Source organism: Nothoprocta perdicaria, unplaced genomic scaffold (genome assembly GCF_003342845.1).
Source record: "Nothoprocta perdicaria isolate Ctin4 unplaced genomic scaffold, notPer1 scaffold_2, whole genome shotgun sequence".
NCBI classification, from domain to species: domain Eukaryota; kingdom Metazoa; phylum Chordata; class Aves; order Tinamiformes; family Tinamidae; genus Nothoprocta; species Nothoprocta perdicaria.
In genome coordinates, this window is record NW_020455204.1 from 3895526 (window position 1) to 3916021 (window position 20496).

At 42.1% G+C, this 20496-nt stretch overlaps 1 long non-coding RNA gene across 1 annotated transcript in view; it reads left to right on the forward strand.

Moving 5' to 3' along the window:
* LOC112946032 overlaps window positions 1-17863 on the forward strand; it is a 47699-nt gene extending 29836 nt beyond the window's left edge. Inside the window, exon 2 of the long non-coding RNA XR_003249122.1 lies at window positions 17665-17863. This is a non-coding gene — a long non-coding RNA (uncharacterized LOC112946032). The remainder of the gene's footprint in view (window positions 1-17664) is intronic.
* Window positions 17864-20496: the final 2633 nt, after the last annotated feature.

A 20496-nucleotide genomic window follows, 5' to 3' on the forward strand; every position in this document is an offset into this window, starting at 1 on the left:
GGTAATTACTCCTGCTGCCTAACCCAGCAGAGACCTTGCTGCTATATTAATCTTTTGATTGTGGAATAAAACAGAGGGGAGCATTAGACTGTGCAGGCTGCAGCGTGCGAGCTGGAAACAAATCTGCGGCTGCAGATCGTCATAACCAGCTGCCACCTTCTGATCGAGAGAAAGGCATGACTTAATGGACTCAATAGCAGGAAATGCATGTTTTGACTAGGTACCAAGGAATGTACCTCTTCAGTAGATTTCTGTGACAGTTTGTGCTTTATGCTGTATTGTACAAAAAGACTCGCTTGGCGAGTCAGGCTCCTGTATTTTTGAACAGCTCTATCCAGGCTGTTGCTTTGCAGGRTATGTTTGAAAAGCAGCTGTTCAGAAAGTGTGTCTGCATTCTGCAGAGCTCTGCAGAGGAGCACGGGTCGCTGTGCTAGTAGAAGGGTTTCAGTTGGCATTGCTGAACCGCTTTCTAGTACTTTAGACCTTAATGCAAACAAAATCAAAATGTATGCTTATGATTTAGCATAACAGAAGGTGCATATCTGTGATATAGCACAGCATATTATCAGCAAATGGGAGGATTTATCTACAGGGACTGCTAAACTTAAATAAGTGTTTTGCTGTGCAGATTATTTGGTGGCCAAGGTCTCTAGCTTCAAGGCTACTTTAATGGTCTGGATGACTGAAAAGCTGAGTGGTTTCTTATGYATCTCATGCCAGGACCAGTTTCAGTGCTACTGGAGGTATGTCAGGTTTTCTGCTTTTAAAGTTGCTAGTAAAAGTCCTGGAGCGTATTTTGGCCAGCTCAGAAAACATTTGAAAAACTCATCCAAGAAACAGAATAGTGCAATCTGTTATTTTTGTGGGCTGATAGGTGGATTTACGATGCGGTTGGATAAAATAAGAACTTGCATGAGCTTCTGGGTCTCTGTAGTGATTCTGATTCCTTCAGAACAGAGCTATTATTTGGTCTCTTTTTAAAGGATCCCAAAAAGAACAGATTTAAAATTATTCTTTGAAGAGGAATTATCAAGTCTGTGCTGGTAGGCCGGGTGGGCATGTTCAGCTTCACTCTCTGTGCTAGAACGTCTCCTTCCAAAGCACTGTTAGATCTAGATAAAGCTGATTAGACAATAAAATCTCCTTATTTTATAAATTATATAACACTACCAGTTTATTCAGAGCAAAGAAGCCAACTTTGCTCTTTGTGCTACATGCAGAGACCAGTGCCATAGGGTTAAAAGCTCCTGGGGTTGCAGATGCGAATGGGAAATACGCTTGGAGTCATAACTGCAAAATTATCTTTTCTTTAGATAGCTATAAAACTAAATAAAGAAATTGAAACTTCTTGATCTAGATCAGAGTGAATAGTAAATCAGTTTTACAGTGAGTATTCATCTGTTTTTCCAGAGAGGATTCGCGCCTCTGTATTTCATTCCTAAAAGACCATAACTCTCATTCTAAAAACCACAAAATTACGTGATGGGCTTTCTTCAACACTAAATATTGATCAAATATAGAACTGAGTATTCTACCTTGGGAGTTTATATGTGAGCCAATATAGAATTAAGTGCCTTAATTTAGCATGCTAGTATTAAAAACTCAATCTACATTTTGAAAATGCAGGCTGCATTTCCCTAATCACATAATGCAATAATTTTGTTTTTAAAGAACAGACACTTTGAGCTCTCATCAGATGCAATCTGCCAGACTTCTGTGTAAAACGATTTACTCACCCTGCATGTTCCCTTTCATGGACAACAGTGGACTTAATTCCTCTTTCTTTCCCAGAAGTTTGCCTGMAAAGCACAAAACCTCCGGCCTTAGGTGATCTGTACCAAGTCTCTTCCCATAACACTAATGTCTAGATGTGAGGGTCAAAATCCTAATATCAAAACAGTCCATATGAGGTGTCTGAAATTTATCTGAGACTCTTAATATGGCCGTTAGTGACTGGCAGAAATGTTCTTGGATCCTGCAGTTCAGTGTCAGTATCCTGCTTGGATTATTCTATTCCRTTGGCAAGAAGCAAATATTGCCACTTTATGAGGCTTGGCAATTTAGTGTGTCTTTGAAAACCATGATTCTTAAAATAAAAATTCATTTGCTTACTAGCTGGAAGCCAAACTCTTTAGGTGGAATCTTGCTATTAATAAAGTGGGTCATGTTCATCATAAAAAAAATGCTGTTAGCAAGTGTGCCACTTTCAAAGGAAATACTTCTGGTAATTTCCTATTGGGTGTTCTGAAGCATTCTTCTGTTTATACCCATATTAAAGCACAGAAGTGAAGATGGAGTTGGCCTAAGACCAGAAAAGTCTTGGAAGGGATGTGGGGGTCAGGCTTTGTGGGTTGGACACTGTATTGGTGCCATCTATGAAAGCTAAACATTTGAAGGCTCAAGATGATCTATATAGATCCAGTAGATGCTGTCAGATTATCTCACYAAGCAAGAAACTTTAAAATGAGACTTTAAATCTGTTTACATGAAGAACTTTCTTGCCATTTATTTTCTTTTTAGCCTTTGCCTCCTTTGCTATGCAGCTCCAGGATGGGCTCTTCTTACTGCCCCTTCAAAAGACGGAAGCAGTTTTGATTTGTGCTCACTTATTTCCATGTCACAGTAGTAGGAACATGGGGACAGGAGCAGGAAGCCTGCGACCCAGTGGAGAGTCTCTGGACTGGCAGTTACTTCTTGTGTCTCTCTACCCTCATGGTTCACACCCTGTGGAGGTTCACGCTCACATGGGAGCAAAAAAGGAACAATGCCAAATACCAGGAATTATGTGTAGCCCCTGGGAAGATTTATGACTGAAGCTTAAGCTTTGCTGTCTTTGTACAAGGTGGAAACCATTATCTGGAAACCTCCTAGGTGAGGAGGGAACATGAAAGGGAACATGTGTAAGCATGGGCTGCCAGGACCCATCATCCTGGRTCAGCATCTCATGGACAAGCAGTAAGAACAGTGCTTTCCACTGCCATCTTTTTCCCTTCCTTTATCTTCTTCCCCAAAACTAAAAGCTCATGTTGGGGAAAGTCGAGAAGACATAAGACCCTCCTGTTTTCCAGGAGGAGATTTATGTGTGATTAAAAAATAAAAATGCTGTCTAGACTGGAAATTTAATCCAGACTCATGTGCTCAGTTCCATCCTCAGGTTGATTTGTAGAGAAAAGCAGTCTCCTACAGAGAGGTTCAGGAGCCATCCTGCCTTGCATGTTCTTCTGTAAGACTGGAGATGCATATGAAATACAAAACATTTTTTCTTCAAAGTATCTTTTCAACTAGGCATAAAAGCCAGATCTCTCAGGGGTGCATTAGCTTCATCTGGAGTGAGGTTTATTCTTCAGCTTGAATGTTACTGTTCCTCTTTATTTCTTCAGCTTTGGACTGAACTCAGAAGCACAAGGATTCAGTATGGGTGGCTGGTGACTTATTTTACCTCCTTCTTAGAACTGGAGCCCTGTAAATTTAATTGAAGAAGAGGAAATGCACAGTGATTTAATGGCAGTGGGGTGTTTTTCTGCTCTGTAACGTTAGTCCAAGGCTACCAGCCAAACAAGAGCTTTGTAGCAGGTAGATTGCTGGATTCCGTAAGGCCTAGCACAGCCAGCTAGATAATTCTTAGCCTTTCAATGCTTTATGTCTCCACTTAAACCATAGTTCTCTCAGGCTGAAGAGCAACCTGAAGCACCTTTACTTTAGTGTCAAGTTTCTCTTTCAGTCTCATAAAACCAGCCATTTTTTTCCTCCTCAGATGTAGATGCTATATAAATCAATATGCTATTGACTTGCTCTTGGTTGGCAGACTTTTATTTGACATATGTTGAGTATACAAATCAAGTGAAAAAAAATCAAAAGGAATCTGCCCAAAATCTTCAGGGAGCTTGTTTAGATTCTTGGGAAAATATTGACTCCCAGAAATGCCTGTCATCTACATTAAAGGATGATTATAATGAAACTAATGAACAGATTTCTAGGTTTGTGATCCAGAGGCCAGACCTGAAGGCACACACACAAAATTTTTCCATTTCTAAGGCTAAAAGAACATCAGGTTTTCACAGAGCTTGCTGTGAGTCAAGCATCACAGGCACTAGAGCTCCCAGTGGATGTTTCACAGCAGGGATTGTTTAATATTTGAATGTTTTCTTGGTGCAATTGGATATGGAGAGGGTGAAACTGTGAAAGCAAATGAAAATTTAAAGATGTACTAAATATTAGAGGGGCATCAAATTGGCACTGTCCATTTTAAATGTGTTATTTGTATTGTGCTTTACAAGAAGTAAAATATGTTAAGCATTACTTGATTCTTGCCWGAAAAATTGTTCAGATACAGAGATGGATGTAATGTACCGCAAAGCTTTGAGCATGTCTTTTCATTATCGATAAAATATGTGGAWCATGTGGGGTTTAGAAGATGATAAAAGGATGGAGAGGCAGGGTGATGATAATATGAAACTGGTAGATGCTTGAAGCCCCATAGAAAACATGGAAAATTCATCCGGATTAGGAGCGGTGCAAAGAAAGCAGTGTGGACTATAGGTGTTGAGGGAGATAATTTTCTAAGAAAGCTACTTTAGAGATTTCCACTCCAGGATAATCATGACATTTAATACAGAGGCTATCACTACTTCACTGACATCCCCGAGTACGTTTGGGATACAAGGGAATAAAGAAACCCCATCCTTTGTAAGAACAATAAAAGTAGTTTTGTACAGCAATCAACATGCTGCCCAACCAACATTTGCAGTCATCTGCCTGTCAGGTGAAGGCAGCTCCGAGGCTGTTTCGGACAACAGGAAGCACTTTTTGTATCGTTAGCTGCCTCTAAAAAAGGCTGAAGTTCTTTGAATGTGATAGAACTGAAATGTAAGGAGCTGAAATGAAAGATGTTACGGGTAATTTTGAACAATATGTAGCTGGTTAAGACYGTGGGAAAGATACTTGGAGAAGCTGTGAGGAATCAAGACTTTGTAGTGGTTTGGGTGCTTGAAAACCTAGGGGAGAAAGAAGCAGCTGTGTAGATTAGTTGATTGCAAACAGCCAGTATCTAATTAGGTAATTAGTAGCACTCCGGAGCATTTGCTGGGGTTCAGGTGCCACTGCTCCCTGTGCTGCGCTTTTCCAAGGGGCCCCTTTGCCAGGCTCTGGGCACAGTGTCCTCTGCTGCGATACCGTGAGTAGCTCCCTTTATAAAGCCGGAGGTAGGGAGGAGYGAGCGCTGCTCCAGATGGGAACTGATGAGTTTGAAAACATGTCAGCATGTGTATATTTTTAATTTCAAAGGCATCACGCTAGCATTAGAGAGCTGCTTTAAATCTCAAAGCAGCTCTGTAGAAGTAGGTAATCCCTCAGCACCTCAACAGTAGCACAAATTGGCAAGAACAGAAGCCCCTTTTGCCGCTTACTTTGTAATTAGGGTAAAGCAATCTTGTTCCCAATTTTTGGGCCATTGAGCTAGTAAATAAGACAGTTGCACTCAGAGCTAATTCTGGCATTACTTATAACCAACTGCAGAACACTAGAAGGGAAAATTCTCTTATGAATGGCTATATTGGCTTTTGAAGTTCAATCTGTGGAGTTTGGTGAGGTTAAAACTGAAGATTATTTTAAATGGATTCTATTAATAGTGCTGCTGCTAGGAGACCAAGCCTGAATCCTTTGCACAACAGCTGATGTGTGTTCTGAAATATACTTGGTGTCGATGCTTGAGCTGTCAATTTGGAGATGGAAAAGATTCTTAATGGCAGAGTTTCATCACATGGCAATTACGCTATTTCCTAGCTGGTTCCACACAGTGGCTTTTGGTGTGTCAGTAGAGAGGCTCTGAGGGGTGTCCCCACACTTTACAGCACCGGGGGACAAAATATGCAGCTGTTTACAGGTGCTTTCCTATTCCATTATCCAAACTCAATTCTGTAAACAGCTCCTGAGGCCACATCTGGTGCACATATTTGACCTTGTTGGCAGGGAGACACTGAGAGCTGAGATTCCTGTGCCCTCGCCATCTGGGGGCTTGCGAAACCYCCAAGAGCTCCCTCCAGATGCCAAGGATGGGCTATGGTGAGCTCGCCAGATAAATTAATGTCTGCACTCAAACTTCCTTCTGTGCCTACACCCAACTCAATAATCCGAGTGACTGATCCCATGCCGAGTTGCTTCTTTCCTGAGCACTCATCTTTATGAAATAAAAAGGTGGAAATTGTCAATGTTGTTAAACAGCATCCTAATCTCTACTCCTCCTCCCCCCACCAAAGAAAAAATATGGGTTTTGTTAACTTGTTTTTTCACTGAATAATTTTTACTGGGTAAATTATTGGTGTTTCTCATATGCTGCTCTGGGGATATTATTTCAGTGATGCAGTTTGTCAGTGTGTCGGTACTGTTGCAACAGCCTGGGCCTAGCTACCATAAAGCTCAGAAAAAGGACCTGCAGCAGTAACTGCAGCGCAAAATGTTTTAAAGCTGCGACGCCTCCATCAGTTGCTACCACCTCAGTGAAAATAATAGAAATAACATCTGCTGAAGTGATAAACCGAGGTCTTGGAGCAGCTGGCAATTTGTGACCTCCTCGCACGGTTTCCTTCGCGAGGGCCTTTCCCAGAGAACGCTGCACATTCATTTAGCAGATGTGCAGAAGGCAGTAGAGGTGCTTGGTTAACAGTGTTTAGCAGTTGACACTGGAGGGCTTTGCCTTGTCTGCTACAGTCTTTTTATTGCTTTCCTGCATTGAATAATGGGCTTTTAGATGTGCTGCTCACTTCCACAAACGGCCCTTGCATACCATGCAGTGGAGTGATAAAGTTGCACGATTAATAATGCACAAAACATATACGTAATCGCGTCAGATGGCGAGAGCTGCAGATGTGAGTTCTTGGGCATGCTGCGTGGTGTTATCTTAGCTACTTTGGGGTTGTATTTTTCATATACTGCATGTAAAATATGAATAACCTAAAGAGAAACTTTTAAACTGTTTCTTGAGTGAGTTCCAGTCMTCTGGCTGGGCAGATTTTAAAGCCTTGTGCTCCATTAGCTGGAGTTCCAAGTGGCTCTCGGTTAGGGCAGGCTGTGACTCTGGGCAGGCAGCTCTTGCCTGTAAGGAGCAGCCTTCCAGAGATGCAGCACAGATAAATGCTAGATGTTACAGCTGGGGCTTGGACGCTGCTTGTATGATTCAGATGTTAATGCATCCCAGTATTCCAGATAGCTGCAGATATTAAATTGTTAGTCGTTGCTTTTTAAAAGACATTTATTTTGGGCAAAGGGATGAAGTGGCGAGTGGACAGAGTATGCAAAATAGCGAAGTAAGCTTCCTCACTGCTGTGCCATGAAGTGTTGTTTTTGTTTGGGGCTTTTTTGGTCTGTTTTTCCTATTACCTGAGTAAATAACTCAGTTTTGTTCCAATCAGGCACAGTTATGAAATGGTCATGCATGTGCAAAAGTGCTTCTTCATCCATCTGTAAATTCTTCTGAGTCAGAAGATGTTTCACACCTCTTTTTGATGTTAGCTTTTAAGAAACTTAACCAAGAGTAGAATAATTGCTAGGAAGTATGATTACTGGTTCATTAGCAGGATCTTCTTCTACTTGCTACAGCCTTAATGTGTTAAATGATGGTCTCTTTTTTTCCTTTAAACCTTAATATTTTATTTTAGATGTACTTTCTGCATACATGTGAACTATATTCACATATATACATATTTTTCTAACACAGTATATGGGAAGAACTATTAGAAATAACTGAGAATGTCATATGAGCCTAAATGACAGAGAAAAAAGGCTATTTGAAACCCAAACTAAATTCCCTCTGAAATACAGACATGATCCTTGGGTTGTTTTCCTTCTGAGCTAGTCCGACTGCCTGAAGTCAAAGGAAATGAAGTGCTGTGTGATCTGATCTTACCACAGGAGGAACTTCAGGGGTCATCAAATCCAGCCCCGTGAAAAAAGCACATTCACACGTTGATGGACGTACCAGACCTTCACCTTCTCACTTGAAATGCTTCTGGTTTCATATAGACTAGCAGCCTTGCTTTGAATGTGAATGGAAGATGTTACTGTTGATGCTGTATTACCATCTCACTAGCTCTATCTGCTCCGAGCCTCCCCGTCGGTGACGCAGGAGCACGAGACGAGATAAGATGTGATGAATGCCTGGTTCTCGTAGTTTTTTTCCTCATCCTCTGCTGTTGGCAGAGGCAGGAGGCTGAGCCTGCTGGACTCCTGCTCGGATACAATACGAATGTTGTTGCGTTCGGCAGGATTTTGCAGCTCCTCCCTGTCTGCAAAGGGCAGCCCTGCCTGGCTGCCCTGCGGTCACGCGTCTCCTCCCACGGGCGCTTTCTGGGCCGCGTGGTGACGTGGCCTCCTGTGCTCCAGGCCTGGTGGTTGGGCGCCCATTGCTCCCACCTGCCACAAGCCACTCGCCCTTCTGCTTGTTTAAGGCAGGCAGTTTGGCAATGATTTTTCCCTCTGTCACACTCACACATAGGAGAACATCCATGCAAACGAGAGGCTAATTGGTCACAGTTGTGTTTTGAAGGAGAGCTGGAAACTGCTGAGAAATAGGTCAGAGGTGCAGAACTCTTCTTATTGCCAGCTTTGCAAAACAGTCCATCTTAGCCAGGGACTCTGCTTTTGATTCAAAACGCATGATTGGGTATGAAAAGGGCTGGATCAGGGCTGCTGCATACAAAGTTTAGGACTGTAAATAGTTAAATTTGCCATGTGTAATATCCAAGTTTCTCCAGGGTTCTTTAGTTGATAGATTTCACTTGAGCAACATGAGTGTTTTTGAATATCTGGAATTGCAAATAACTTAAGTTTGTACTATGTGTAATAATAGTTCCACCAATAAGTTGTTTGCGGAAGAGTTTTGTGGGTTTGTTTGTTTGTTTGTTTTTTTGGCTCATTGCCTCTCTTGCCCCCYCAGTTAATTTGAATTTTTAAAGCATCTTGGCTTTAGCATCCATGAATTTAACAAGCTTCATCCTATAGACACTTGCCCAAACATACGGGAGATCACTATASCCTTGGGTATTAAAGCTTTGCAAGCAGTAAGAAATTGAATTCCCTTTTCTTCATCTGTTTTTAACTGGATGATGAGTCCACTTTTGATTTAATAAAGAAATGGAGAAACATAATTTTGTATTTGAATATTTTGAATATACAGGGCAGATATGAGAGAGATAATCTCTTAACTAAAATTTATCTTTTATCTTTTTTTTTTCCCTTGGTAAAAGTTCTAACTTGGTAGGCTTGAGCCTAAAACTTTTCCATTAGCCCTCAGCAGATTTTATTGGMTATTGCACAAGGAAGAGATGATCTCTGATATATTGGTAGGTCTTGAAAGTTTTGCATAAAGTAAATGTCTTTTTGCCCTCTTCAGGGATTGCCTTTTTGCCCTCTCTGAATCTGGGTTAATCACTAAATAAAAYCTGACCTCTTGTATTGACTCCTGAATTGAGAATTTGACTTGCTGTGAATTGAAATTTTATAATGGATTTTTTAAGCTGGGAGGCTGAATATAAAAGTTGGCTTACTGTGACTTTTTTTGAATGACTGCAGGTAGTTCTGCTGTTTTTCTTTTGTGTGGCTTTTGATTCCCTTCCTGTTTCATTCTTAGTTTAGTGCATAATTTTAGGAACACAGTGAATAAAGCAAAAGTCTAATTAAGAGGATATGGCAGAGGAAGCCTTCCAAATTTGCAAAACATGTAGTTATTTAACTTCACGTTTAAATGTTCAGTGTGATATGGTTTTAAGGGAATGACTGTAAGATTATGTAAATATGTACGTAAAACCAAATGAGCTTTTCACCCATTTTTTTTCTTGTAGTGTTCAGGGGAGATCAAAGACTAGATTGTAATGTTGATTCAGTAATCCCCAAGTGCTAATTTTGACTAGAAAATGTCAACATGAATTAATTGTTTCTTTCCCCATCTATCRCATCACCTTAGCCTTAACTGACTTTGTTTTGTCTTTCCCCTCTTAAGTAATTTTAAGTACCTCCACTTAATATTTACATAAACTCTATATCTATGACACTTTTAAATGTGGATACAGGTCTGCAGTGCTGCGGTGTAGCTGAAAGTAGTTGTAGGAGCAGACTCCAAGTTGGAAGGAATTGGTAATCATCCTTGTGTCACCTTTGGTAACCCCTGGCTGTTATTACTCTTATCCTTGTAAGGAGCTCAAGATCTTATCCGAGYGAACTATGTTTCTCAAAGCTTATTTTTTTTGTTTCCTATAGTTTTCTTCCAATGGCTGGTTGGCCTTACCACTCAACTAGCACGGTATTTAATTTGAATTTGTCTTCAGCTGTGCAATGGCTGCTGGCATTGAGCCCCACTGAGCCTTCCCTAGTACAAAAGAAGCCCTTCAGGACCTTAAGTATTCATTCTTCATGTGTATAATTGTCACAACAGCTTGASAATTATAAAAATTGCTCACAGAAACGTTGAAACTTTTTTTTTTTTTATCCCTCAAATTCTGAGTGGCTTCTTTTCTGCCCCCTCCAATTTTCCAATATAAATTTTAACATGTGGACACCCAGGTGTGAATTTAATATGGCAGTGGTGCCACAGGATCGCGTGCTGCCTGGTTTTAGCTGGCCACAGCAGCATTAGCTGGTTATTCTCCTTGCTCTGGCACTGACAAGACGAGCTACTGTTGAGTCGCTTATCTGCCCTGGTGCCGAAATTGTTTTGAAATTCATTGCTTTTCAGGGCACGTCCTCTATTTTCTAGCTATTGCCTGTGCTCTGTGATGTCAGAGGTGTAGCACTGCAAATTTACAGTTAAATTTACACTAAATTTAGTGTATATGCTTTCAGATGTCTTGGGTTTTTGTTTGTCTGTTTGCTGGTTTTTACCATACTGCTAATCAATCAGTTAACTGAACATGTTTTTCAAGGAATTCTGTTTTATGTAGATTTCCATGTTTTTATGGGTCTGGATGAGCATCTGGCTAGCTTTGATTAATGCAAAACCCAACTAAAACAATCCGATTCCCCAGTGCCTTTATGCTGTCAACTACTTTGAGATCTGTCGCTTGGCCAACCGTTARTTCATTTAACATGTGCTTTACTGGCACAGGAGCCAAATTTGTCATCAGACTATAACGTGCTGCAAGCCATACACCTCACAAATCTTAACTCCTCAGCCAACTTTGCCACCCAGGCCTTTGATCGCAACTCTGATATTTGGGTTGTCTGAATATCGGTATCATTAAGCTCTGGAGGTTGTCTCTGCTTGTGTTCCTGTCCTTTAATGAAGACCAGTACAAGTTTCTTGGGTTCAGCYCCTCTGTACATTTGCCTAGTGCTGGCCTTGGGCTAGCAAGGCGACAGTTACCATGGTTATCCTACATTAAATATTAGCGTGAGATCAGCAGTCTTAGGCCTTACCTTTGGAGAACCGCATCCAGTTCATCTTCAACTGAGAGATTTACTAAAAAKGAACACGTACGGGCTGAGGAGCTGTTGATGCTGTTAAAAGCTGTAAACAGACTGGAAAATATGGAAATGACACGAGATGTGTGTTGTGCGAGGGAAGAGTTTCCAAAAAATAGGCTTTGTGCTGCTGGTGCCCGTCGAGGCAGCGGTGACACCCGCGGCCTGCCAGGTGCTCGTCAGAGGTCAGCAGTATCTCTGCCAGAGCCTGTGCGTGCACTTGATGTCATTGTTTGTACTCCAATTCATAGCACCAAGTTTTATTTTACTAGGATGAGATGGTAAGGAATGTTTCCAGATAGCTAAGTTTGTGATGAGCATTCCTGAAGTTAACCTGTGTTTCTAATGTCTTTGAATCATTTGAATGGGGGAGAAACTGGCCAAGAATTACGAATGCTGCAGGCTTCATCTTACTGCCTTGCTCTAGTTTCTCCAGCTGAGCAGCTCTTGCAGCAGCTGCRAAGGACCGCAGAAAGGGACCTCACCTTTAATATAATATCCCCCCATGTTGAAGGTTTAGGAGAGGAAGTGAACAAATTAGATGATCCGGCTTTCGCTACCCCAGAAATTGTATTCAAAATGCCCTAAAGTACTCAAGGACTTATCCTTTTCCAAGGTTATGTCACTGAATTGTAGGGTGTTGGGTTTATTTTTGTTGTTGTTTTAAGAGAAATCTACTCAGAGTCTAAAATCATATTTCTTTTAGATTTGCATATAAATTTGCCTGTACGAATCTTGCTAGTCTTCAGTTGAACTGGAAAAGGCTGCTCTGAACTCAAACCAGTGCTAGCTCACATTGAAATTCAGGTGCTGGAAGTGGCTGTGATGGCCCCAACACCCTCGGTGTGCCTCCAGCAGGGCTCCTGGCAGCTTGAATTCCCCATTCCTGATGTCTCTATCAAAGGAGCCTTGCAGAAGGGTGACGGAGCCATCTGTTCACAGCAGGACTAATCCGACTGATGGCCCAGGAACAAGGCGCATCCYTGGGTATCAGCAGCTCTGCACGGGGGCAGAGGCAGCTGCTGTCACGCTGCGGGAGAGGCAGGTGGGGGCCTGCGGGGCCCAAAAGCTTGTCCCTCTTGGGAGGAATTTTTTCTTGGTGTTTCTATAACATCAACTATAAAATAAATGCTTCTCTCTTCTATTGCTACAAGAGCAGGATGGCATAAAAACCATAGTATATTCAGTACTGTTGCAAACTTAAACTGTGGATTAAGTTTTTTGCTTAAGGGGTGTAATAAATATTTATTTTGGGCAAATGCAAGGGTCAGCAAAATAGGTGAATGCAAAAAAAAAAAAAAAAAAAAAAAAGTTTGAGGTTTCCTCTTCTCCCTCTCGTTCCTCTGGCTTTTCCTTTAGGGCCTCATTATTAACAGTGAAATAGCAAACTTGCTCAAGGGCCGAATTGTGCTCTAAAAATCCTAAGTGTGGTTAGAAAAACATTTTTTCCTCTGCAGTGTGCCAGACAGCTTAAATTTTAACCCTGTAAAGTAGGATCCATGAAGCGGCCCATATGAATTTTTGCTGATAAGGTTCTGAATTAATGCTATTTTGTGCAGACCTAGGCCTGCTGAAGCTTAAGGAAATTCATCACAGTTGCAGATTGTTTTCCAAGTAATATCCTCACGGACTATGAAGCCGATCCCTTTATGCTAAATACATAAGGGTTTTGCTTAACTTCATTTTTTTGAGCTCCTCCATCTCTAATCCCCATTGCTCAGTTTGTAAGTAGGCTTTGGCATAGGCTGGTGAACTGCAATCGTGCTGACACCCAACTCACACGGTGTGATGTGGGGGTAGGGATGGTGGAGGAGGTTCGGTGCAGGCACAGCTTGGATTTTTCTTCCCCTTTGATATAACTAAAACTCTTACTTCCTGTACAGACAAGCAGTCAGTGTGATTTGGAATATTTGGGTGGAGGATAATATGCAGCAAAGTAATTCAGCCATAATCCCGAAGGATGGGATAACAAATAACATGATGTACAGGCAGCTGGAATTATTTAAAAGGTGCAAAGGAGCTTAATGTTCTGAGGAGCTGCCTTTGCAGCCTACTCTTGAGTAGGCACATCTGTAACTTTGCAAATGAAATTGCTTGCAGATATAAATGTGGTTGTGGGTTTGTTTGCTCTTTCGAGGAGGTGATGGAGCATCTGCAGCATCCGGGCAGGTGCGCTGGGAGCTGCAGGTGCCAGTGCCAAGGCTGGGCTTGAAAACCTGGGCATCTGCTCGCAAGGATCAATGCATTATCTTTGCTTTTGTTGCCAGAACAGTCAATGTGGAGAAGATTGCTATCAAGAAAAATATTTGCTTAATGCTGTAATGTTGGTGTTTTTCAGTGTGACTGGGTACATGGGAATAAGCAGGAGGTTGCAGAGGAGCTGCAGTGAGCAGCTTTCTCCTCTGCCTTCTCCTGCATCATCCTGGTTCATGGGCTGCAGCTAAAATGGGTGCAGCTGCAGGCTATGCTGTCATGCCACCGTTTACAGGGCCATTTATATGAGCACAAATCGTTCTAAGAATCAGCATTTCCAATTGACACACGGTTCCCCTGGGCTACCTTATAGCAGCAGATATTAAAGTTTGGGTTTGTCCAGGTTCAACAGCTATCTTGAARGATCTGCCAAGAGTGAGGCTTCTTTGGAGAGATACTAATAGACTGTTCTTATCTGCAAGCTCACCTGAATGGAGAGCTATTCAAGTATGGTTTTGGTCACGTTGTCAATCTCTGGAACTGCTATATCCAGATGGCAACTCACTCATGTTAGTTGTCCAGGCTTCTTCTGCAATGCTTGTTAAAAGTATTTGCTGCAAAGTAGCMCATTGTTTTTTGTTCTTGCGATGGGTTTTATAACCAACCTGTGGCAGGAAGGCCCTTGGGAGTGAGGGGACCGTGTGCAGGGATCACAGGGTGACAGGGAGCAGCTGCAGGTGGGACTGGAGTCTCCCATTCATTCAAAATCAAATGTCCCAACCCACTCCACATTTAGACCTCTTTTCCCATGTTTCTATATAAATCCTTGCTTGCTGCCATCTCAGTTAATTTTATCACAGAATGGAGAGGGTTGTATGCCAAACAGCAGTGAAATGAAAGTAGAGGCTGTTAAAGTCATACTTGTTGAAAGTATTTGGAGAAATTAAACTTGGTGGTTTTTAATAGTCTTTTTGCTAAGAAGGTATAAATGAAAAGCATACTTCTTAAACAGATGTGTGCATGATGAGGCAGAATTTGATCTATAAATATAAATGGAGCTTTATCTAATTACTGCTTTAAGCCAAAATGCGTTAGATTTTAAAATAACTTTCAATTAAAAGAGCCTAGTTCAACTTGAAAACAGTTTTACTCCTGGACTCAGTATTTTAATAATAAATGGCAGAGAGCAACCTGCAGCCTCCTGAAGCTCCTGATGAGAACTGCTTTCCAAATGAGCAGCTCTCAGGCACTGAGAGCTGCAAGTCACAGCCATGTTCAGCCCCAATGCTCTACAGGCCAAATTATTCCCCAAATGACACAAATCCATGCAGACTTTTGTTTGTTTTTTGTTTTCTCCCCTTTTGTAATGCTTTTCTTGCCACTGTTTCTTCAGCTGTGCGGCTCCCTCTTCGCCCTCCCTCCTGCCTTGGGCTGCAGCAGCAGCTGCCTCATGGAGAGCACTGGCGAGGCCAGCCGAGATGCTCGGCCAAAACGCCCTTCCTGCCTCCTCGGCTGCAGCTCGTAGCTCTGAAGTCAGCGGCGCTGCCTTTTTGCCCTCGGCCAGCGTGTGCTGGGCATGGGGAGGCTGTTCTTTGCAGGGTCTGGCTGATGCGGGGCCCTGTGGCCTTTGGAGGCCATTGCTTTCTTTCCTGTGGCACGACAAGGGTGAGCACGTCACAGGGACGCTGCTGGGAACTTAAAGGGCTTTTCAACTCCCCGGATTCCTGGTGAAAGCCTCCAAGCCACGTCGCACAATCGAGTCTCAGTTCGGGCCGTCCAGGAAGGACGGCTCTGTCGGCGCGTGGGCTGGCTCCACTCGGCCTCAGAAGAGGCCTTGTTCAGTGTGTGCCTCTGCTCGGCCTGCCGGGGCCCCGCGTTGCGCCAAGCGCGAGGTGTTCGGCTGCGGCCCCACCATGTCATCCCTCAGTTCAGCTTTCATGCAAGCCTCTTCTGAAGCCTGCGCCATGGCTTCCTCTGAGGTGACCTGTTCTCCACAGTCAGCCCAACTCGACAGCCATAGGCAGAGGCTGCTTTGATCTCGTTCGTGGTCATCTTGGCTTAAAGCTGTGGGGAAAAAGAAGTATAAATGTGCTGTGGTTTTTGTTGGATGGGAGCAGGCAGTGATGGGTAATTATATTCCTGTTCCTGGAGCTGTTGGCCTGAGGGGAGCTAACATGTGAAGTAGTGACACCTTGTCCTCTGTGGGGGTGTGAGATACTTGTACTCAAATATCCACCTCCCTGTGGAAAGAAGGGGGGAAAAAACCCTGCGACAGTTGAAATCTAGCCCAGCCAAGTTGCTGAGTTTCTATCAAAGCAGTAGACGGATGGCCCAGCTGCAGGAGGTGCTGAGGTGTCTCTGGGAGTTGCATTTCTGTGCCAGTCACCCGCTGAACGTGGCTGGGCTGACAGCATTGCAGTTGCGTGGCTAGTGAAGACATCAACTCAATGATGAGCGCCCAAATGTCTCCGTTCAGGCTGTGTCTGCCCCCAGAGCCAGATCGTTTGAGGAGAATTAAAACCAATAGGAGATAAAGGTTTCAAAGACTCAATATGTTCCCACATATTTGACTTCTGCAGTGTACTTAGACCCATTCCCTGCATGTGTGCTCTGCTGTCCTCTCCAGAAGAGCGATATTGGCTTCTGTCCCTGTTGAATTCTCCTTTTTGGGCTGTACAGTAGCATGAAGACAAAGTCTTATGACCAGATGGGCTCCTAGAGGCTGCTAAGAGGGACCTTTGGCTRCAGCAGAGCCCTGGGACAGTTGCTACCTCAGTCACGGCTGCAGCTGAGCAGGGCCAAGGACCTCTTCCCACCCAGGAGGACAGGGCCAGTTCAGATCTTCATTCATCAAAGAGGTCTGCATTTTAAAAAATTAATCTCTGTATTTTGTACTTCTGGCACTTAGATTGTTTGATTATTCCTAATGACTTGAAAGGTGAAAATATTTAGATCTCTTCCAGACTGGATTTAAGTTATTTTTGTATTTTGGGAGACTGCTCTTCCTAAGAAATTCAGTTCTTAATAAAGTAATCTTTTTTTTTTTTCTCATAGTTTCTGCAGAAATGAAAGATTTTGTTTTTTCCAAGCAAGAATCCTACTTAAACCCAACAATATGCAGTGGATGACATGTTTCGCTGTTTGCTTTCCCTTTTCTAAAGACAAAAGAGCCTTATTGAAATGTGTTTCCTTTCTGGTTACTAATGGGTTTTCCTTCCTTCCTCCCTGCAATAAGCTTTTAACATTCTCCCATCCTGTTGGGTATAAATCTCAGCCTGAACTATTTTCCTTGTTGAGGTGTTGAGTTGCTGCTCCTGTTTGCAAAACTGTACTTGGTAATATGATAAGGAGAAGCTGAGCTTAGGTAGGAAGAGATTTTCCAGTGTGGTGGCAAAGGGGATGAAGTCTGAAAAACAAGGATAAGATGCTATCAGTTTTTATCAGCTCTTGGTCATATTCTCTGTTTCTCATTTAATTTCTGGATGCTTTCTTATGTTGGATCTAGATAAATTCCATGGCATTATATACAAACTAGCTAAAGGAAGGGCTAATTCCTGTTGGTCATTAATGTTGCATGCTAAGTTGTCTCAGGTTAAAGGGAAAACAAAACGGCAAGCCTTTTCACTGGAATTCCCTTGTTTCCTGGAGGGAAGATACTGAAAGTTTTGCTTCAAAGGCTCTGTATGGGAATTACGTCCTGAAGACTGGATATTCTCCAGGTTTTAATTGCGCTTATTCATAGAAACGCTAAACTTCATGAACTGGACAGCAGAGCTCTAAATTTGGCTGTAACTGCAGAGAGGGTATTGTTTCGTGCACGCTCTGATTAGCAACCTTGGGCATAGATGTACACTTCGAAATAATTATAAAATGGATGGGAATGAAAGCAGGCTTTGCTTTGTGCAAAAATGAGATGAGCTAAACGACTTTCTATCTGAATGTCCRATTTAAATAAAGTCTTGCTTTTGCATGGTGTTGGAGTATGTCTTATGGAATAATGCTTTGTTTCTCTCTCACATATAGGACTTCAGTTTGGTATGAGATCTAAGGTACCAGACTGTGGGACACCAATCTACTGCAATTTCTACGTCGTCTTGCACTGCAAGAGGAAGAAAATAAGACTGAGCAATGTGTTTTAACCAGTAAGAGTGTGACTAGACTACTGCCTCACCTCTGCTGTTGCCAGTATCAGAAATCTGAGTCCAAATATCTATATTATTTGTGYGCTGTGTTTCTGAGGTTTCTTTCACTGAAGATGAGAATTTGACTTTTAAAACTAAAACTCATTACCATTTTTCTAAACTGGCTGAGCTTGCACTCAAACAAAGGTCTATTTAGCTRTCTTACCACAAAATGCATGCTTTCTTGTTCAGTAGAGAGGCAGTTCAAGACATCACAGTGGAAACCACTGCATTGTGCTGCATTCTTGGGCTTCAAAAGGTTGAGATTGGAAAGAGATTGTGGAAAACCTAAAAATTTGTGGGTTTTTTTGTTTGTTTGTTTTGCATTTTTTATAAGGAATAATAAATAATATTTTGGTTTTAGATTCCTTTATAAATAAAATTGAAGGATCTTCTGGGAGTGTTCAGCTTGAAAGAATGTTGTCTTGTTTCAGATAATATTTAGGATTAAGCAACAGTGTTGTTAAGAGTCTTTTTTGCTGTCCATGTTTCCTCATGGTAGCTTTTGCAACACTRGTAAGGAAGGTAAAAAGGTAATTTGGACTAAGTACTGTGCTTTACTGTTGTCAGTGCTAGAGGAAATTGGGAAATGYGTCTTCTATTCAGAATTGTATCCATCCAACATGGCACTACGAATTAATTTTGAAACTTGCTGCTGAAGGGAAATTATCAAAACATATCCAATTTGAAAATGAAAATGTGTTTTTGGATAGTGCTGAAAGATGAAAATGTTGAGTGATTGTTACTCCTTTTAATGAAAGTCATAACATTTAGACGTGATAAGAACATAACTGCCTTTTTACGTGGAAAATAGCTCCATCAAACTTCCTAACTATCCGTACTTGCATATTCCAGACTYCTCCACTAACTTTGACTTTGTTAGTGAGGTAAAATAAGGAGTTGAGGAAGAAAGATGGTCATATTTTGGAAAGTGATTGCAGTGAACCTTGTCTCCTGCAACATGAAGACTTGTAGAACTATTAACTTCTGCTTTGAACTACAGTAGTCCGAGTTTTAGGCATGTTTGGAAGGATTTGGATGATTAAAGATCATTGTGACTTTCAGGGAGCTATGTCARTTGGTCTCCTAGCTGAAATTGTGCTCCTTCCTCCTGGCTGTGCTTGAGAAATTATGAAAGGATTTGTACTTTAGAAACCAGCTAAACTAGTCCGGATTAAAAAGTCTGGAGTTTAAGGGAGCTGGGGGTCTCCTTACTGTAGCAATTGCTTACCTAAGAGGTTTTGCAAAGTATTACAGTATGCAGAAGTCTTGTGGTCACTAACCCAATATGGGAAGAGTTTAATCTAGCACAGAGCAAATGTTATCATCGTCCTTCATATCTCTGAAAACAGCAATGTGATCCGTATCTTTTAGTTATTTTTCTTCTGCCATGATTAGTGCACATCCTGTACCCTGCATGCTGCTTTTGAATTCTCAGTTAAGTGTTATAATGCTTTATCTTTCTGTAGAAGTTGACATTATGGTGAAACCTGGTAAAATCTTCAACATTACAGTGTGTACCTGAACTGCTTTGGGGATCAACCCTACTAAGTTCTAATTTGTAGAAGAAGGCTTCCCATATTGCATTTGCCAAGTATTCATTRCATGTTCAGGGAGACTTGAGTTGATCTTGAAACATCATTGAGGCTGGTTATTCTGTTTTGCATGAAAATATTGATGGTAAGAGTCCTTGAATACACTACATTAGGGAGGAGCTAAATAAAATAGACTACAACAGTATTTTTCAAGCAGAAATAATCTTAGCATATCTAGGAGGATTTAGGAACTTTCTCCTTAGTTCCCCTGAGCTTAAGTTCATTTAAATTTCATTTAGAAAAAGGGAATTTGCCGTGACCTGTGAAAGGGCACTGATCTCTCCGTAAGGAAGGTGTAGTTAACTACTGCCATACCTGGCAGTAGCTAGAGAGAGCCTTGCAGTGAGCGAGGAACAAAGTCTGTCCTCGGAGCAGTGAGCACGGAGAGGACCATGAAGTCTCGCTGGCAGCTGGTTAAGGGCAGCATATGGAGCTGCTGGGTGGCCTCATTAGGGAGGCAGCTCTGATGCGGGCAGGCAAGGGCTGCCAGGCTGCGCTGCGCAGAGCGGAGCAGCGCGAACAGAGCCCGCAGGCAGAGCTGCTGGAAGCAGCTCTTGTGCTCCCTCTGGAYGGCGGTCCTTGACTGTTGGCCTCTTTGCCGAGGTCACACTGGCCACGTGGAGTTTTGGCACTGTTACAGTCACTGAAGATTAGTTGTAGATTACAGAAGTAAGCTAAGCCACGTTGAGACGAGTTACAGTGCTTATCTTTCCAGCAGTTTTTGCACACATACTTTTAATCATACTGCTAGAAGCAGAGCATCAATTCACTGTTTCTGGTGAGTTTATTAGAAATAGATTTAGGCTCTTTCTCTTAAAACCTAATTTGAAATGCTGTAGGTGCTTTTCTTATCTTCACAGCTTTCATCTGCCAGCCGCTAGCTCCATGGCAATTCTGCAAAGCCTGCATTTCWCTTCTGGTGCCAAAAGACAACCTTGGTCTCTTTCTTTGAATCTTTGGTCATGTCTCCAGTGTGATGCAGTGAGTAGATGGCCTTTAGAAGCTGAAGCTGCAATGTGGACTTCCCAGTGCATTCCCTGAGGTCACATGGAAAACTTCTAATGCAAAAAAAAAAAAAA